Source organism: Chelonoidis abingdonii, chromosome 1 (genome assembly GCF_003597395.2).
Source record: "Chelonoidis abingdonii isolate Lonesome George chromosome 1, CheloAbing_2.0, whole genome shotgun sequence".
NCBI lineage: Eukaryota > Metazoa > Chordata > Testudines > Testudinidae > Chelonoidis > Chelonoidis abingdonii.
In genome coordinates, this window is record NC_133769.1 from 37,361,626 (window position 1) to 37,378,058 (window position 16,433).

The following is a 16,433-nucleotide window of genomic DNA, read 5'->3' on the forward strand; positions in this document are numbered from 1 at the left end:
AATTCAACATATATCTTGAAAGTTGAATATTACCCTGTGCCAAAACTTAAGCACATAAGGTGACTCTAATAGAGCCGTTCCTACGTTCTCTGAGTGAAGGCCATCACCTTTTTAAAGAGTGTGATGCAGTTCCAATGAAGTCAATTGGAGTCTTTCCACTGACTTTACTGGATAGCTGATCATTCCCGAAGAGCATTACATTATTTAATCCCACATTAAATAATATTTTATTACTTTTAATTGTTATATTGCTTCCAGGAGAGATCTTTAACCTACTTTGCAGCAGAATTAATTAATCAGAATTACTATTCTGAAATGACCCCAAACCTTTTGCCACCTAAAGCACAAATGAACCACTTATCAGAAAATTGTCCAGTGGTCAAGGTGATCATGAACAGTTTAGACCCAGGAGAGAGAGGTATAGCTAAACAGAGAAATAATTACTACAAAGGATGTTTAGAAATTAAATTCAGATAGTATGAAATAGTACAGTAATTTCTGAAAAAAAGCTTCATAAAGGTATTCTTTTTGCCCACAGTCCTTTTCTCCAGATGTAATACTTTATATATATATGCAAATAAATGCAAACATATATATATATTAAAATTTGCATTTATATTTTGCTTTTCAACATCACACATAAACATTACAATATAAAAAGAAAACAAATTAATATTATAAACTTAGAATTACCCCTGTGACATATAGCATACTGTTAGCATATATATACAAAACCATTATAGCAATCTTTATCTTAAACTATGAAATCAAATAAATCAGTATTATGCACTAATTGGGGGACAAAGTGTGAAAGCAGGGGGAAAAGAAAGTGGCGGAAGAGTCAAGACGGAGAGGTTGGGGAAGAGAGGAAGGGGTCTGGACGACCCTTGGGCCCTTGGGTGTTCCCTAAACACATATTTCTAAAAATGGAGCCTAGATTTCTTCAAATTCACATAGCTGATCCCTGTGCAGAAAGCAACCCCTTCTTTGACTGATAGTTCAGAGAAGTCAGAATACCATTGTTTTATTTTGTGCATTGATTTTACAAAGGGTACTGCATATTTTTACCTCATTTGGGATATTGTCAGCCTGGCTCAAGGAATAGGAAGCTGTTATGTGGTTATTGAGATGCTAACCAAGCAGTTGCTAAAAGGATCTAGTGATGGAAGAAAGTCAAATTATTAAACAAAATTAGACCAAAATTGAGGAGAGGGAAGGTAACTAGGGTGCTATTATTATACCACATAACGGATAAGCAATGCCATAAGCTGGCTTGACTAGAGCTCTATCTGTTTCTACGGGAGCAGAGCATTATCTAATAGTCAGGTTAGATCACCAGACCTGTGTGAAGATGGCCAAATGATCCTTGGTCCATACAGGTTACCCTGTAGACCTGATTCCTGCCTGATACATTTCAAAACATTCCCCTTGATTGGTGGAGCAGCCACACCTTCTGTTTTCTGAAAGTTGAACAACTGTCATCTTGGCCTACACACCAAGGAATGAATTGGAGCACGCCAGAGCTACAAGTATGAGCTTCTACAACTTGAGCTAAAAACCCAAAGCTCAGTCTCATACACCCTGTGGCTCAGGCACAGAGGGGAGCTATAAGACACAAACTCACTAGTGGGTTCCATGAGGATTATTCATATTCATTGTTGTGTTACCTGACTTGTTTTAATAAGGTTGTTGTCTTTGTACCTGTTGTGTCCTTGCTGTCTCCACAACATTGCCACAGGTGGATTCCAAATAACTCTGTTTATAAAATATATATAAATATACAAGGCCTAGCTACCTATATACACTATTGCTCAGGCAGGGTTTTGGTGGCTTCTGCAAGAGAAGACAAGGAGGCCCATTTTGGGTTCCCAAACTATTTTAAAAGATATTAATCAATTCCTATACACTTCAGTACTAATTTTCTTAGAAGGGTAGCCTGGTCTTTTTTTGCTGTATTCATGATAATGAACAAATGTACCTCTTGTAAGGTTTTCTTGCTTCTTAGTTTTTTATCTTTTCTCCCAGATTCAGGCATGCTTCCATGTTCTTTCATTGTCAGAATAAAATTCAAATATAGGATAGGCAAAAATAAACTTTGATTTAAGAGGAGTTAACATAAATTGTTTTCTGTTTATACAAAGTGCTAGTGTAGAGGGCTGAGCTTCTTTGGCTGCAGTTCAGTGAGACAGATCTTTTGAATTTCAATTATATTTTGAAGGAACACTGGGATAATTTTTAGTCTGGCTCACAATGTCACATGTTCAGACAAGCTAGCATTTCTATTACCTTAAGAGTTGTATTAAATAAAAAAAATATTTATGGGAAATCATTTTTTCTTTGTCTGATATATTTTAAATCTATTCTGCTATTACTTCAAGCAGATTTAGTTACTGTGAATATCTCTAGGCAGCTCTTCTATTGCTGCATTATCACCACCTCTATATGTCCAGGAAGTGACCACTAGTGCATGACATTTTACAAAGTGCCTAAGTGACTTAGAGCCTAAATCTAATGTTCAAAAGTAATTTAGGCACTTAATGCCTAACTTCCATTTAATGGAAGACTTAGGCTGCTCTGTGCCTCAGTCACTTTTGAAAATGAGATTTAGGTGCTTTTAAAAATTTTACCCCATGTTTTCGTTTAGGCTAAAACTGATTATCATGTTATGTTTTGTGTTTTGGTTGGTGCACTGTACACATATGTTGATTTCCAAATGGTATTTCTTATATTTAAACTAAACAGAAGCGGGTAATTTATTATTCATTTGCTTTTTTTACATTCTTATTCCAGTTTTTAATAAGGGACTCCTTGCATGCAAAATAAATAAATCAATAAATAAAAAAAATAAAAATAGTATCCACATGATGAAAAATATGTGTGTACATTTACCACATATTGCAAATCACAGTGGGCATTTAAATGCCTACATTTAGCCCTAAATATTTAGCAAGTACATTTGGGGGATCTTTTGATTAGAACTACTAATTTTTTAATAACCATGAAACCCTGACCCCACTGCAGTTAATGGGAGCTTTTCTATTTGCTTTAATGGAGTCAGAATTTCACCGCAGCTTCTTTGCATTACATTATATCTTCCTTTTCTATCTTTCAGAGAATATCCTTCTATCTGTGGGACAGATACTGGTACACTCATGCAGAATCACATCTTACTCCCCATAGTAGTCCAGCTGAAGTCCTTAGGTCTACTCATGAAGTAAGATGCTAATCAACATGAATAAAGGGATCAGATTCAGGGTCTCTATGTGTTCAAGTTTTATTCTTATTTCATGGCTTAACTGTAAAGAAATACTTTATAGTTTTGTTCTACTCCTCTCCATGATTGCACAATAATATACAATCTAATGTTTTGCATCATATTTCATATAACAGGACACTGAGTTTGTTTGCAATTAGAGACTTTGTAACATACAGAAGCATGCAGAACTGTGGATATCAAAGCAAACATGAAAGATGTTCCAGGGAAACACGGAGAATTATAGGGATGAAAGAACACTAGGTACTATATCAAGGTCCTTCCCCCTTGGAGACACTGTTGTGTAACAGTTATAAGAACTACACATCTTACTGTTGATTGTGTGCTGTACTCCTGCATAGTTTTGTGCCATTATGGCACAAATATGTGTGAGAGGCATCATTAAGAGGAACCACTCCATGGCGATTTCAGAAGGCATTCAATATTTAGATGAAAAAATCAGAGAGATTCCAGGTGTGTAAGGCGAGAATACTCATTGCACCCATCTCATAGTGTACAGTGTGTGTTCCCTTCTGCAGCTGGATGGCTAACTTGGCCCATTTTGGGGTGAGGTGGAGACATAAGCCATGCCACCACTTTCAGGATATTTTGTGTTCCAGGAAGTGATAGTTGGGAATGCAATTGTTGTTTGCCCCTTCCAAGGGTGCACAGAGGAAAGAAAGACTTCTTGGCATAGGCAATGTGTAAGGGGGCAGGCAGGGGTCAAGGGTCCATTTCCCCTCCCCCTGATATCTGCTTAGCCTGCAGAGGGATGGAGAAAGGCTCTATCCTTCTCCTGCTACAACTGCCCCCGGCACATTTGGACCCTGTCCATGGTAACCAGGCCCAGGTGGGGAGCTTCTCACATCGGCCCCACCCCTTCTGCTCCAGGTCACTGCTCTATGCAGTGTGGTGGCTGCCTGCGAGAAATTGGCTGAGGAGGCGGCGATGGCCCGCACATTCCACTTCCTGCCCGGGCCTAGCTTCTGGGAACATGGGCCAAGCTAGCTGGAGCCACGCTCCCTTTCTGGCACATTTCCAGAATGCTCGGCCCCAATCCCTGGCAGTTCGGCCTGGGTGGGGAACACAGGGGGTGGGCCACCAATGCCTCCCTAGCCAGGCTCTCTCTCAGGCAGCTGCCACACTGCACAGAGTCAGTGATCTGAAGTGACCACTTTCAGCTGGCATGAGAAGTGTCTTCCTCCCACTCTCCACCTGGACCTGCCTTCCAGGGAGAGTGGCCAAATGTACTGGAGAGGAGGTGCAGCAGGAGAAGGACAGGGTCACTCACGGATAACTGTGGTTGTGCAGGGAGAGTGTGGCAGCCCTGGGCTGAGCGCTGTGTGGGGTGCCATGGGGAAAGCACTGGGAGCAGGTTACTCATGCCCCACACCTCCCCTGCTGAGGTATCCACAAGCTTTGGGGAGATACTGGTGCCATGGACCCCAGCCAGGCCCAGAGGCATGTGCTTCTCACTCCTTGGCCCCATTTCCCTAGGAGCTGTTGGGATTGGCTGCCCTGGCCCAGGAAGGCGGGAGTGGGGTTTCTCCCAGAGGCAACACATGTCCCCTGCTTTATATTGTGCTCCCCCTTCCAGTATCAGGAGGCACCAGTCATCTGTGCTTCTTGGTCCTTTTCCCTTTGCACACCTTTGGTGAGTCACAACCTGAACAGAATTATGGCAATACAAATAATAGCATGAACCTCAGTGCATCCTATCTCCAAAATACAAATTGCATCACTTTAAGTCAGCAGTATAATTCTTCAGCTAGTCAAGTTTGTGGAGACACTTCTTTTTTCTATTTCTTTTCTAATCTCTGTTTGTTCCCTCTCTTTGGCGTAATTATTAAATGCAGTATCATTGAAGGCCTATCCATCTTCATTATATGTCAATTACTCTTTGTAGCATGGTGTCCTATTATTCCCAAGTCAAGTCCACAACTAGTTTCTCTCATTTCGATAGCCTTGCTGTTTCTCCTCTGTTGTCCTAGCTCCTAACCACTTTTCATTGTCCTGAGGTGGAGGTAATTCTACCTGTTCGCAAATTAGATTCTTCTTTGATCAGTGTGCCTATGGGTGCTCCATTTCAAATGTGCATGTGCCCCATGCACCTTCAATAGGAGATTTTTGTTAGCAAAGTCTTTTTCTCCCATGCATGTGTCCTACATATCCCTGTTTCCCACACTGAGGCTGTATAGGTCTATGCATGCAAAGTGCCCTCACCTCCTCCTCAACCACCCTGGCCTGAGACGGAGCTCTAGCATGTCTGCCTTGAGCATGCTTGTCTATTAACATTTTATTCTTAATATAGTTACTAGTTAATTTAGTTTTACATTTTTTTACTCCCTCCTCCTTTTGGGAAGGTTTGCCTTCCTTGGGAGAGCATGCCCAGCTCTCTAGGCTTCAAATGCTGCCTCACTTGCTGATTAACAACAGCCACTCCATGTGTGTTTGCTGCCTGGGATAGTCAAACACCCCACAGAAGTATAACTTCTGTTTAGCCATGAAATCCAGGTGAGGAAGAACCAGGAGACCAAGCTGAGGTTTCTTATTAAGGAGCTGTCTTTTTTTCTGCTTCAGAGCCAGGTCAGGAGAATGACCCTGTACATCCATCTCCAGGCAGATCCAGTGCCCTGTTGACCTCAGCTCAACATTCCCCGAGAAAAGGGAAGGCTTCAGAGACATATGAAGTTCCAAGAGACCTTCAAATTTCCTTTAAAGGTATGTCTACACTACAGGATTATTCCGATTTTACAGAAACCGTTCTTTTAAAATAGATTGTATAAAGTCGAGTGCACGCGGCCACACTAAGCACATTAATTCGGCAATGTGCATCCATGTACCGAGGCTAGCATCAATTTCCAGAGCATTGCACTGTGGGTAGCTATCCCATAGCTATCCCATAGTTCCCGCAGTCTCCCCTGACCATGGGTTGAGATCCCAATGCAGGATGGGGCAAAAACAGTGTCGCGGGTGATTCTGGGTAAATGCCATCACTCAATTCTTCTTCCGTGAAAGCAACAGCAGACAATCATGTAGTGCCCTTTTTCCCTGGATTGTCCTGGCAGATGCCATAGCATGGCAACCATGGAGCCCGTTTAGCCTTTTGTCACTGTCACTGTATGTGTAGTGGATGCTGCTGACAGACGTGATACTGTAGTGCTACACAGCAGCATTCATTTGCCTTTGCAAGGTAGCAGAGACGGTTACCAGTCCTATTGCACCGTCTGCTGTTTGGAAATTGGCGATGATGGTTACCAGTCCTTTTGTACCGTCTGCTACTGTCATGGGTGCTCCTGGTTGGCCTCGCTGAGGTCGGCCAGGGGCTCATGGACAAAAGTGGTAATGACTCCCCAGGTCATTCCGTTCTTTATGTTTTGTCTAAAAATAGAGTCAGTCCTGCCTAGCATATTGGGCAAGTCTACTAGAGAACCAGAGAGTACAGCCGCTCTGGGTCACAGCCCCAGATATCCCACAGAAATGATGAGCTGCATGCCATTTTAGGGGGAGCCCCTGCAACAACCCCACCCATTGCTTCCTTCCTCCCACAGCCCTCCTAGGCTACCGTGGCAGTGTTCCCCCATTTGTGTGATTAAGTAATAAAGAATTCAGGAATAAGAAACACTGACTTTTTAGGGAGACAAAATGAGGGAGAGGCAGCCTCCAACTGCTATGATATTCCAGGCAGGACAGAATCTCCCTTACTCATTAAAGAGGGAGGGGAGCGGAGCTCAGCCTCCAGCTGCTATGATGAGGATGGTTACCAAGCCTATTGCACCATCTGCCTCCATGGGTCTGGAACGCAGGCTGGTAGAATTACCAGGCATCTGCCAGTTTCAGGCTGCTACTTAGGAGCAGTTGTAACCAGCTTGCACTCCACTTCCCATGACACTCTGTGGTCATTGACCATGGGAATTCCACCTCAAGTGTTTGACAGACAGGATCCCCATGGCTACTGATTAGCTCTCTGCCCTCTATAAACCCAAGGGGCCTTCCAGGAAGTGCCCAGGCAATAGCATGGGCTCTTCTGTAGTTGCCAAGACCATCCCTGCTCCTTGCTCTTGAATTCTTGGCTTGACCCTGGCTTGACTTGGACTTCACTTCCTGGCTTGGACCCTGAAATCTGACTTGGACTCTGACTCTTGGTATTGACCCTGGCCTGGACCTGAATATGAAATCTTTTGCTACTCCCAGCCTCAGGCTTGTCCCTGCTCTGACCCGTAGCCCTGACTGCCCTTGGTGAAATCAGTTTTGTTGGGATGATCAAGGGTTCAGATCTTCCCCACTCTTTAGCCTACCAACTGCAGCCCTTTGCCAACCTCCCCCCATTTGGAAACCGACACATTTTCAATCAGCATGGGAGCAAATTATTACAGAAAGACATTTTTGGAGATTGTTACATTGGATTACCTCATCCACTTTACACTCTTCCCTCCTTCCCACATCCCTTCCTCTCCAGGGATCCCTCTTACAATCTCCTACTGAGACTCCCTTCTTCATCTAGAAGCAATAGAACCTGTCCCTTCTCAGCAGAAGTGGAAGCATTTCTATTTGAGATATTTCCTCATAACAAAGAAAAATGGATGGTGGAGACAAATTTTAGACCTAAATAAATTTGTAATGTCTCAAAGATTCAGGATGGTGGCTCTGGCAGCAAGAATTCCTTCATTAGACCCAAGGGATTGATCTTCAGCCCTCAGTCTGCAAGATGCATATTTCCATATTGAAATACACATACCTCACAGAAGATACTTGCCTTTCATGATAGGCCAGGATCACTTCCAGTATTGTGTGCTTCCCTTCAGATGCTCCTCACCTTCAAGAGTATTCTCAAAAGTTCTAGCAGTGGTGGCCACTTTGTCAATTGTCATAGTCTTGTACCTCAATAACTGACTGTTCAAAGGACTGTCTTAAGAAGTGGTGTCAGCCACCCAGCAGGCCCTATCTTTGTTTCTACAGTTAAGCCTCCAGCTCAATTTTGAGAAGTCCACGCTGACATCCACACAGAAAATATATTTCATAGGGGCATCTCTGTGTCTGCTGACTGTCAGGGCCTATCTTCCCATGGACAGATATTTTATCCTATCAAATTTAATCAGAACTATTTAGGTGAGCTCTCAAACCTCAGTGTCTGGGTCACATGGTGTCTTGCACTTATTTCATGCAAGGTTATGCCTTCACTATTTTTAAAGGTGACTAAACACAATCTACTCACCAAACAGACAGAACTTAGACAAATTCCTGTTTCCCACCAAGTGAAAGATTCCCTAGTGGGAAATATCACCGCAATGTTAGTGCTGACATGCCATTTCTCCAGCTGGCACCAACAGTCCCTGTAATGATGGATGCATCTGTCATAAACAGACGGTTAAGGGTTAATGCCTCTTTTACCTGTAAAGGGTTAAAAAGTTCACTTAGCCTAGCTAACACCTGACCAGAGGAACCAATGGGGGAAACAAGATGTTTCGAAAGGAAGGAGGGAAGTTTTTCCTTTGTTTAGAGTTTTCAGTTTCAGCTGGAGTGAAAAAGATCAAGGAACCAGCCTCTTATCAGAGTAGTAAGTTTTAGAAAGGGATAAATAGGTTTATGTTTATTTTCTTTGTAACTTGTCTTAGTACCATTAAGGGAATTATCAAAAATTGGGTATTTGGGTTTTTCTTTTGTGTAACTAAATTTGTGCCCAGGGGAACATCCTCTGTGTTTGGATGTTGTCTGTGAGAGTAGCTAGTATGCTAATCTCTCCCAAAGGTTTTCTTTTACCTTTCTTTTCTTTAATTAAAAGCCTTTTTCTTAATACTTGATTGATTTTTTCCTTGTTCTTAGATCCAAGGGGGTGGATCTGGATCCACCAGGAGCTGGTGGGAGAAAGGAGGGGGGATGGTTAAATTTTCCTTGTTTTAAGATCCAAGGGGTTTGGATCTGTGTTCACCAGGAATTGGTGAAGTTCCTTAAGGCTACCCAGGGAGGGGAAAGTTTTGTGGGGACAGGGAGTGCTCCAGACACTGAAATTCTGGATGGTGGCAGCGATACCAGATCTAAGCTAGTAATTAAGCTTAAAAGTGTCCATGCAGGTCTCCACATCTGTATTCTAAAGTTCGGAGTGGGGAAGGAACCTTGACAGCATCACTGCTGAGTATGGTGGGAGGGGGAACATCTTGTTGCTCATGCAAGCCAGGACAGATGGTTGCCTCAGGAGGCCAGTCTCCACATCAACCTATTGAAACTAAGGACAGCTGGGAATGCCTGTCTCCATTTTCTGCCTCATATCTGAGGAAAGTCCATCAAGATCATGATGAACACTGTAGACTGAATGTTTTATACCAACTGGCCAAGCAAAGGGAGATTCCTCTTCACTGTGTGCTGCAGCAATAAAGTTATGGAACTGGTGCATAGTCGACCGCATTCATATTTCAGCAATGTATGTGCTTATCGTGCAAAACACAATGGCCAATGTACACAGTAGGCATTTCTTCCAGGACTACAAATGTGAATTGGATCCACAAATCTTAGACAATATATATTTGAAAGTGGGGATACCTGAAAGTGGGCCTCAATACTGTCACAAACAAGAGGTGTGGTCTGTTCTGCTTATGAGGGGGTTAGGCCTACATTCCCAGGAGGTGCCATCCTTCTATCTTGGATGAAGGTCCTGCATTACAGACAACATGTCTAATTATCAGGGTGAGGAACAAAATCAGACTGTCTGAGACAAGCATGGTGCTCTTACTTATTTTGATTTTCTCATGGTCAAGCAGTCAATCTTCATCCAATCTGGAAGTCCTACACTCAAGACGTGTTTCCTTGACGGTCTGCAGGGATAGATTCTACCTGTTCTGAAAAAGTTTAGCAGGTATTATTAAACAGCAGGAAAGTATCTACCCATAATACTTACCTGAAGAAAAGAAAATTATTTGGCTGTTGGTATGAACATCAGCCACTTGCACCTAAATCTTCTTCACTTTCACTGCCATAGTTGAATAAAATGAGTGTAGCAAGTAGCTCGATCAAGGTTCATTTGGATGCAACAACAGTCTTTAATTCTTCAGTGGAAGGGTTCTCAGTGTTTTTTCACCCTATAATGGTAAGGTTCATTAAAGGATTGGGGAACCTCTTATCTCAAGTAAAGACCTCCACCCTGATTTGGGATCTTAATCTAGTTCTCAGAATTCTCTCAAGAACCCCATTTGAATCTATGGCAGCCTATTCCTTACTGAACCTGTCTGTGAAGATAGCCTTTTTAGTAGCCACTATATCAACTTGAAGAGTTAGAGAAATTGGGCCCTCAGTGGCAGAGCCTCCCCTTTATGGTATTCTTCAAGGACTAGGTTTCTCTACAACTACAAATTTCTACCCCAAGAATCATCCAAATTTCATCTGAAACAGACTATCCATTTATCATTCCTCCCCATCCCACCTCTAAACCACATCATTTAGGACAGGAGGTTTCTTTCCATGCCTTAGATATCAGAAGAACACTGGCATTCTAGATAGGATCAAATCCTAGATATTTATCTCCATTGCAGAAAGACCTAAGAGATCAACGATTTTTACCCAGAGACTACCAAAGTGGATTGTGAGGTGTATTATCACTTGCTATGATGCTGCCTATGCCCCGTCTCCTAGTAGGGTATTGGTCCATTCTACAAGATCACACTCAAAGTCTGTGGTCCTTCTTAAGGACATTCCAGTAACTGAAATCTGCAGAGCTGCAATGTGGTCTTCAGCATCTGCTTTCACCAAACACTATGCCTTGGTCCATGCTTCTAGATCTGATGCAGCAGTTGGTAGTGCAATTCTTTCCTCAGTATGGACTTTATTTCAAAGGTCCCTCCTTCTGGGGATATGGCTCAGAAGTCACCTGTAGTAGAACACTCAAAGGGACACTACTTGAAGGAGAAGAGGTTAATCACCCCTGTGCAATAAATATAGTTCTTGGAAATGTATGTCTCTACAGTTGCTCCACTACTCACTCTCTTTCCCCTCTGCTTTGAAGTTTTCTTGGTGGACTTAGCAGTAGAGAAGGAACTGAGGGTCGTTTGCCTGTGCATTTTTATATAGCCTTGGTGCAGGGCATGAAGATATGTAGGGGGTGCACGTGTGGGCAAAATGGACACTGTTAAAAATTCTTCCAATCAAGTGCACATTGGCACCTACGCACTTGAAGTGGAGAACCCATAATGGGACACATCTCAAAGAACTAAAGTTACTGTACAGGATGAGAAAACTCTTATTTTCCCACTTTGTTTCCTTTGTCCCACCAAGAGTCATTCACAAAAATATATATCTTATATTGACTAACTGGGGGAAAACCTCTAATTCAATAATTAAAAAGATATTATATAATCATGCAGTTCAAAACTACAAGTATCTTACATGGCTCTTTTCCAATATTATTCCTTTTTATGTGTCCTATTTATATTATTATTTTTCTTAGTATTGGGGGATACTTAGTAGTGCTTAATATAATTCAACTTGCAAAACAATCTGTTACACATGGCTTAGGGATCTACATCTTCTTGTGGATTAAGTGCAGTTAGGGCCCAAGTTTTATTGTAAACCATGTGGACTCCTTTCAAGAGGTATTTATCTGTCTCTTGGGATTGAACTCTTAATGAATATAACTCATCCAGCCATAAACAAAGTTCCATGGTTTTTCCATGTGGTTTCCTTTTTATGGAATCACAGATGGTTCAATCCTGCAAGAAATTGAGGACTCTCCTCTCTCATGGACCTCAGTGAAAATTAAATATGCTCAGTATTTTCTAGGACTGAGCTAAGAATCAGGTTTTCTGATGCTTGAATGGTATTCCAGGAAGTACCACTCTTGTTTGTAGTTATCTTGGGAATGGAATACTTTTGCCATTGCAGTATGTCTGGGTACCGTGGTAGTAACTGTGCTATCGGAAAGGTTGGCAGGCAGCAAAGCACTCATTCTGCCAAATGAACATAATGACTGTAGAAAGTATCTGAAATTTTCCAAATCTGTTCATTCAATTATCACTTTGGTGTTCTGTTTGCCCAATCTATCAAAAAATGCAGAACAGTTTGTCTATTGATATATCAATATATCATTCAACCCATTCTTATATGTCATCTCTATACAATACAAAAGTATATATCAAGTATCTTCCAGCATGAGAATCCTGTTTGATATTGAGGGTGAGGATAACCTTTCTGGTCCTTGTGAAAAATTGAGGTGCTTTTATCTCCATTTCTCAGAAGGGGAATCTAAATATGAACTGTATGTATGGTCCACCCATCCTGGGTTGTATTAAGAGTCTATTAAACCTTGTTCATGTTATTTCAAAAGAAATTACCTTAAGTACTCCCCCCCCCCTTTTTAACTATATTGGTATTGTGCAGTCAATATACTGCCTTACTCAGAAAATTGGTATTTTGTCTTGATTTATAATACTTAGATGTTATCTCCTCAAAGGTAATTTAATTCCTGTCTAGACACTAGGTTTAGTCATTCAGATCACTCTATTCATATTTGGACTGTTAGTGCCTACCAGTAGCTACAATTCTTTCAGACCATCGCTTCAGTACAATCAGAATGAAAAAATAATAGATTCCTTAGAAGCCATTTCTTTCACTGTCATCAGACTAGGGCACCAAACATATTTTAAAGCTCACTGCCAGCAATGGCAGAGAGATTGACTCAGGCTTTAATTAGGACTGTTTGCAATGGAACATTGCCATTGCTCAATGTAGTTTCACAAAATATGGTGCATGTCTATACAGCTGAAAGCACGGGGCATTTTATTAATTTTATTTTTCCAGTGAAACTGAAATGAGTTAATTCCCAGCAGAAAATGACAGGCACAAAGCGTCAGCTGGCTGTTATGATTATTTACTAGGCACTCATCTTATTATGTGTTCTCCCTTAGGGATTGGACACAGTGCTTCATGTGAGCAGGTTTGTTTCCCAGAGCACTAGAACTGTCACACAAGAAATAGTAATTATTGGCAAAGATCAGCTAGCCCTGATCCCAGTACTTCCAAGATTTGTGACTACTGTTTATTTACAGCTGAAGAGAATTCAGAAGTTCTTAACAACAACAATGGCAACAGCAGTAAAATGTTTGGTGGCACTTTGCTATCGGAAATGACAGGAATCCCTATTTAAAGCTCACTTATGTAGTGGCCAGACTTAATTTGTTTAACAAATGTGATGCAAAGGTATGTTGGCTATGCAGAGATTCAAATGGAAATAAACCATTCACCTAGAAAAAATGGACTGCCATATGCTGACATTAGAGATAAACTCTGCAGAAGTTTTATCAAAGAGTAAAAATTGGCTATATACCACTGAATTTCCAAAGTGCATGAAACAACCTCAAAACTATTATCATTTGTTTTTACAATTGTCAAACCTGCTGTAATAGGTAGCAAATAAGGAAAGGAAGGTGAGCATGGCATGTTTTTGGGGTTTTTTTAAATAATTTTGAAGTGCAAAATTACATTACATTTGATTAACTAACAATGAAAAATCTAAATGAGAGTTAAGTGCCAATTGGACTAAGTGCACTGTTTATTAATTGGCATATGCTAATAATCATTATAACTTTAAGAAAATAGGAGGTGAATTAGGATTGACATACCTACTCTTTCCAAGTATTTGAATACAGTTCTGCAAATAATTACGTGCTTCAACTGAATACACTTTGTTAGTTATGTTTAAATTAATTTGGTATCTAATTATAAATGTTTTCTCAACCCTGCTTTAATATATCTCTCTGCAAGTGGTTTGATGCAGTATTAACCCTTTTGCCAGGATCTCCCTACAAATATTATCAGTGCCTCTTGAACATAACCATAAACATTGGAAACTAACTCCCGGAGTAGAACCTTTGAAGAGATTCTCTCAGATTTTTCAGTCATGGAGGCAAGGTTTGCCACTTTCATGGAATGAGTGAAGGTCTGGCATATGGAACATAAAACCATAGAACCTTTGGGGGCTGAAGGCCAACAGAATAATCCAAACAGCATGCTTCTGCACTAAGCCATTACTCCCAAAAATCCTAGCTCCTGCTCCCTCTCAGAGAAAGTGATGGAGAAACACTGCAAGGGCAACCCGTGCCTGCAACAGACCACTAAGTTTTACCTTAAAGTAGAGGTTCTACATAGCAGAAGGGTCTTTATATTAACAGTAATATAGCCCAGGTCTGCATTACCTTCTATTCTGCAATTTGCACTGGGACTATTGGGGACAATGTGTGTAGTCTGTAACACTGGGTCACTCTCATACAATGTGGGCCTACTCATGTGCAAACCATGCAAATACAATCTGGCCCTTGGATTTTTCTATAGCAATAGCACTGGAAGCAAATTGAAATGAATGTACTACAACAATATGTGGCAAATTGCCAGTACTGTTCTCCTGGGTCTCGCGCTTTCTCTTCTCTGGGGTAGGTTCAGGGCGCTATTGCTTGCCTCTGAATCGGTTCTTAATTACTCCACTAGTGTCCTTGGAGGAGGGGAGTGGAGAGGGAGGGACCTGGGCCCGCCCTCTACTCCAGGTCCCAACCCAGGGGCCCTGAGGGTTGTGGTGAACCTCCGACCTGGAAGCTGTTCTCTGCGGCCAGGTCCATGGCAGCCACTGAGAGGGCAGATCTCCTCGCGGAGCCCTGCTACACAATCCCCAGCTCCTGTTGCAGGTGGCGGAGTCCCCCGCGGTGCGCCAGAGGTTGGTCTTGGCAGAAGCTACCAGGGTCGGAGACCTCCTGGACTACGAGCGGGGCGGCTGGCTGGATCCCCTGACGCTCGCTCAACGCATGGGGCTCTCCAGACCTTGTACTCCACGGCGCGTACTCCAGGAGGTGGAGGCCGCTTTGCCGCCTGCTGCTCGGGCCTAGCTCTACTGGGTCCTGCGGGAGGGCATGCCCCACCCACCCTGGGCCCTCCAGACCTTTTCATCCGCGCCCTGCCCGTAGACCCAACTGGCCCCCCGCCCCTTCTCTGCAAGCCGGCTGCACAATCTGCAGCCGGTCCGTTTTTAAACCATGCCAAGGAAACAACTCACACACTCGTGCTCCATACCCTTCATTTCCTCACTCTCGTGTCCCCACCTGACACAAAGTGGCGGGACCTCTTGCCAACTTTGGAGGGTGAGAAGCCCCGGTGGGCCAGCCTATTCTCCACCCTGGTCCCAAGACCCGCCGAGGATATCAGTTGGCGGCTCCTCCACGGGGCCGTGAGCACGAGCGTGTACTTGGCGTGGTTTACCCCTGTCCCAGACACCTGCCCTTCTGCGGCATGAGGGAGACCCTGGCACACGTCTACTTACAGTGCGCCAGGTTGCAGCCCCTATACCGCTCCTCATCAGTATCTCTTACGTTTCTGGCTGCACTTTTCCCCTCACCTCCTTCTCTACACGCTCCCTATCCGTGGCCCCACGAAGTCGCGGGATCTCCTGGTCAACCTCCTCCTCGCCCTGGCTAAAATGGCCATCTACACAACCAGGGAGAGGAGGTTGCCGATGGAGACTCCGGTGACTGTGGGGCTTGTTTCCGATCCATGGTCCATTCACGTATCTGGGCAGAGTTCCTCTGGGCGGCATCCACTGGCTCCCTTGACGCCTTCGAGGAGCAGTGGGCGCTGCCGGGGTTCTCTGCTCGGTGTCCCCGTCAGGCTCCCTTTTTATGACCGTTTGATTGCACTCCTGTCCCTGTTCTTTTATTAGTTGTCCCCCGTACTCAGTGGGTTCTGTGGATCCTCCTCTTAGGCTGGGGGATCCTTTAGCTTCGCCCGCCCACTTCCCAGACACCCAATAGTACAGTGCTGTATATTATCTGTGATACAGCATGGCCAGAGGGCAACATGAGAGTGTTAGCAGGGGCCTTATTCCCTGCCAAGGGAGAAGGTTTGCTTTAGATTAACTAGAGCACCTGACTCCAATTGGAGCACCTGACTTCAGTCATGTGATAAAAACCCCTGCTTCAGCCAGGCAGTGTGAGTTGAAGGAGGAAGGTTTGATTGGAGCAGAGTGCAGGTTGCAGAAAGAGAAGAGTTTGATAAGAGAAAATAGAAAGTTTGGAGGAGTGCTGCGGTGGATTGTGAAGTCAGAAGAACCCTAGGTAAGGGGCACCAGGCTTGTGTAGAAGGGAGGCAAGAAGCCCTTCACAAGCTGAAGGGTAGGAGAGGAAGTACCCCAGGGGAAGGAACCACTAAGTCAAGT

The 16,433-nt window shown here is 43.2% G+C and overlaps 1 long non-coding RNA gene across 1 annotated transcript in view; it reads left to right on the top strand.

Moving 5' to 3' along the window:
* Positions 1 to 8,765: 8,765 nt before the first annotated feature.
* Positions 8,766 to 16,433, top strand: part of LOC142047858 (uncharacterized) — a 325,773-nt gene continuing 318,105 nt past the window's right edge. The window contains exon 1 of the long non-coding RNA XR_012657124.1: positions 8,766 to 8,917. This is a non-coding gene — a long non-coding RNA (uncharacterized LOC142047858). The remainder of the gene's footprint in view (positions 8,918 to 16,433) is intronic.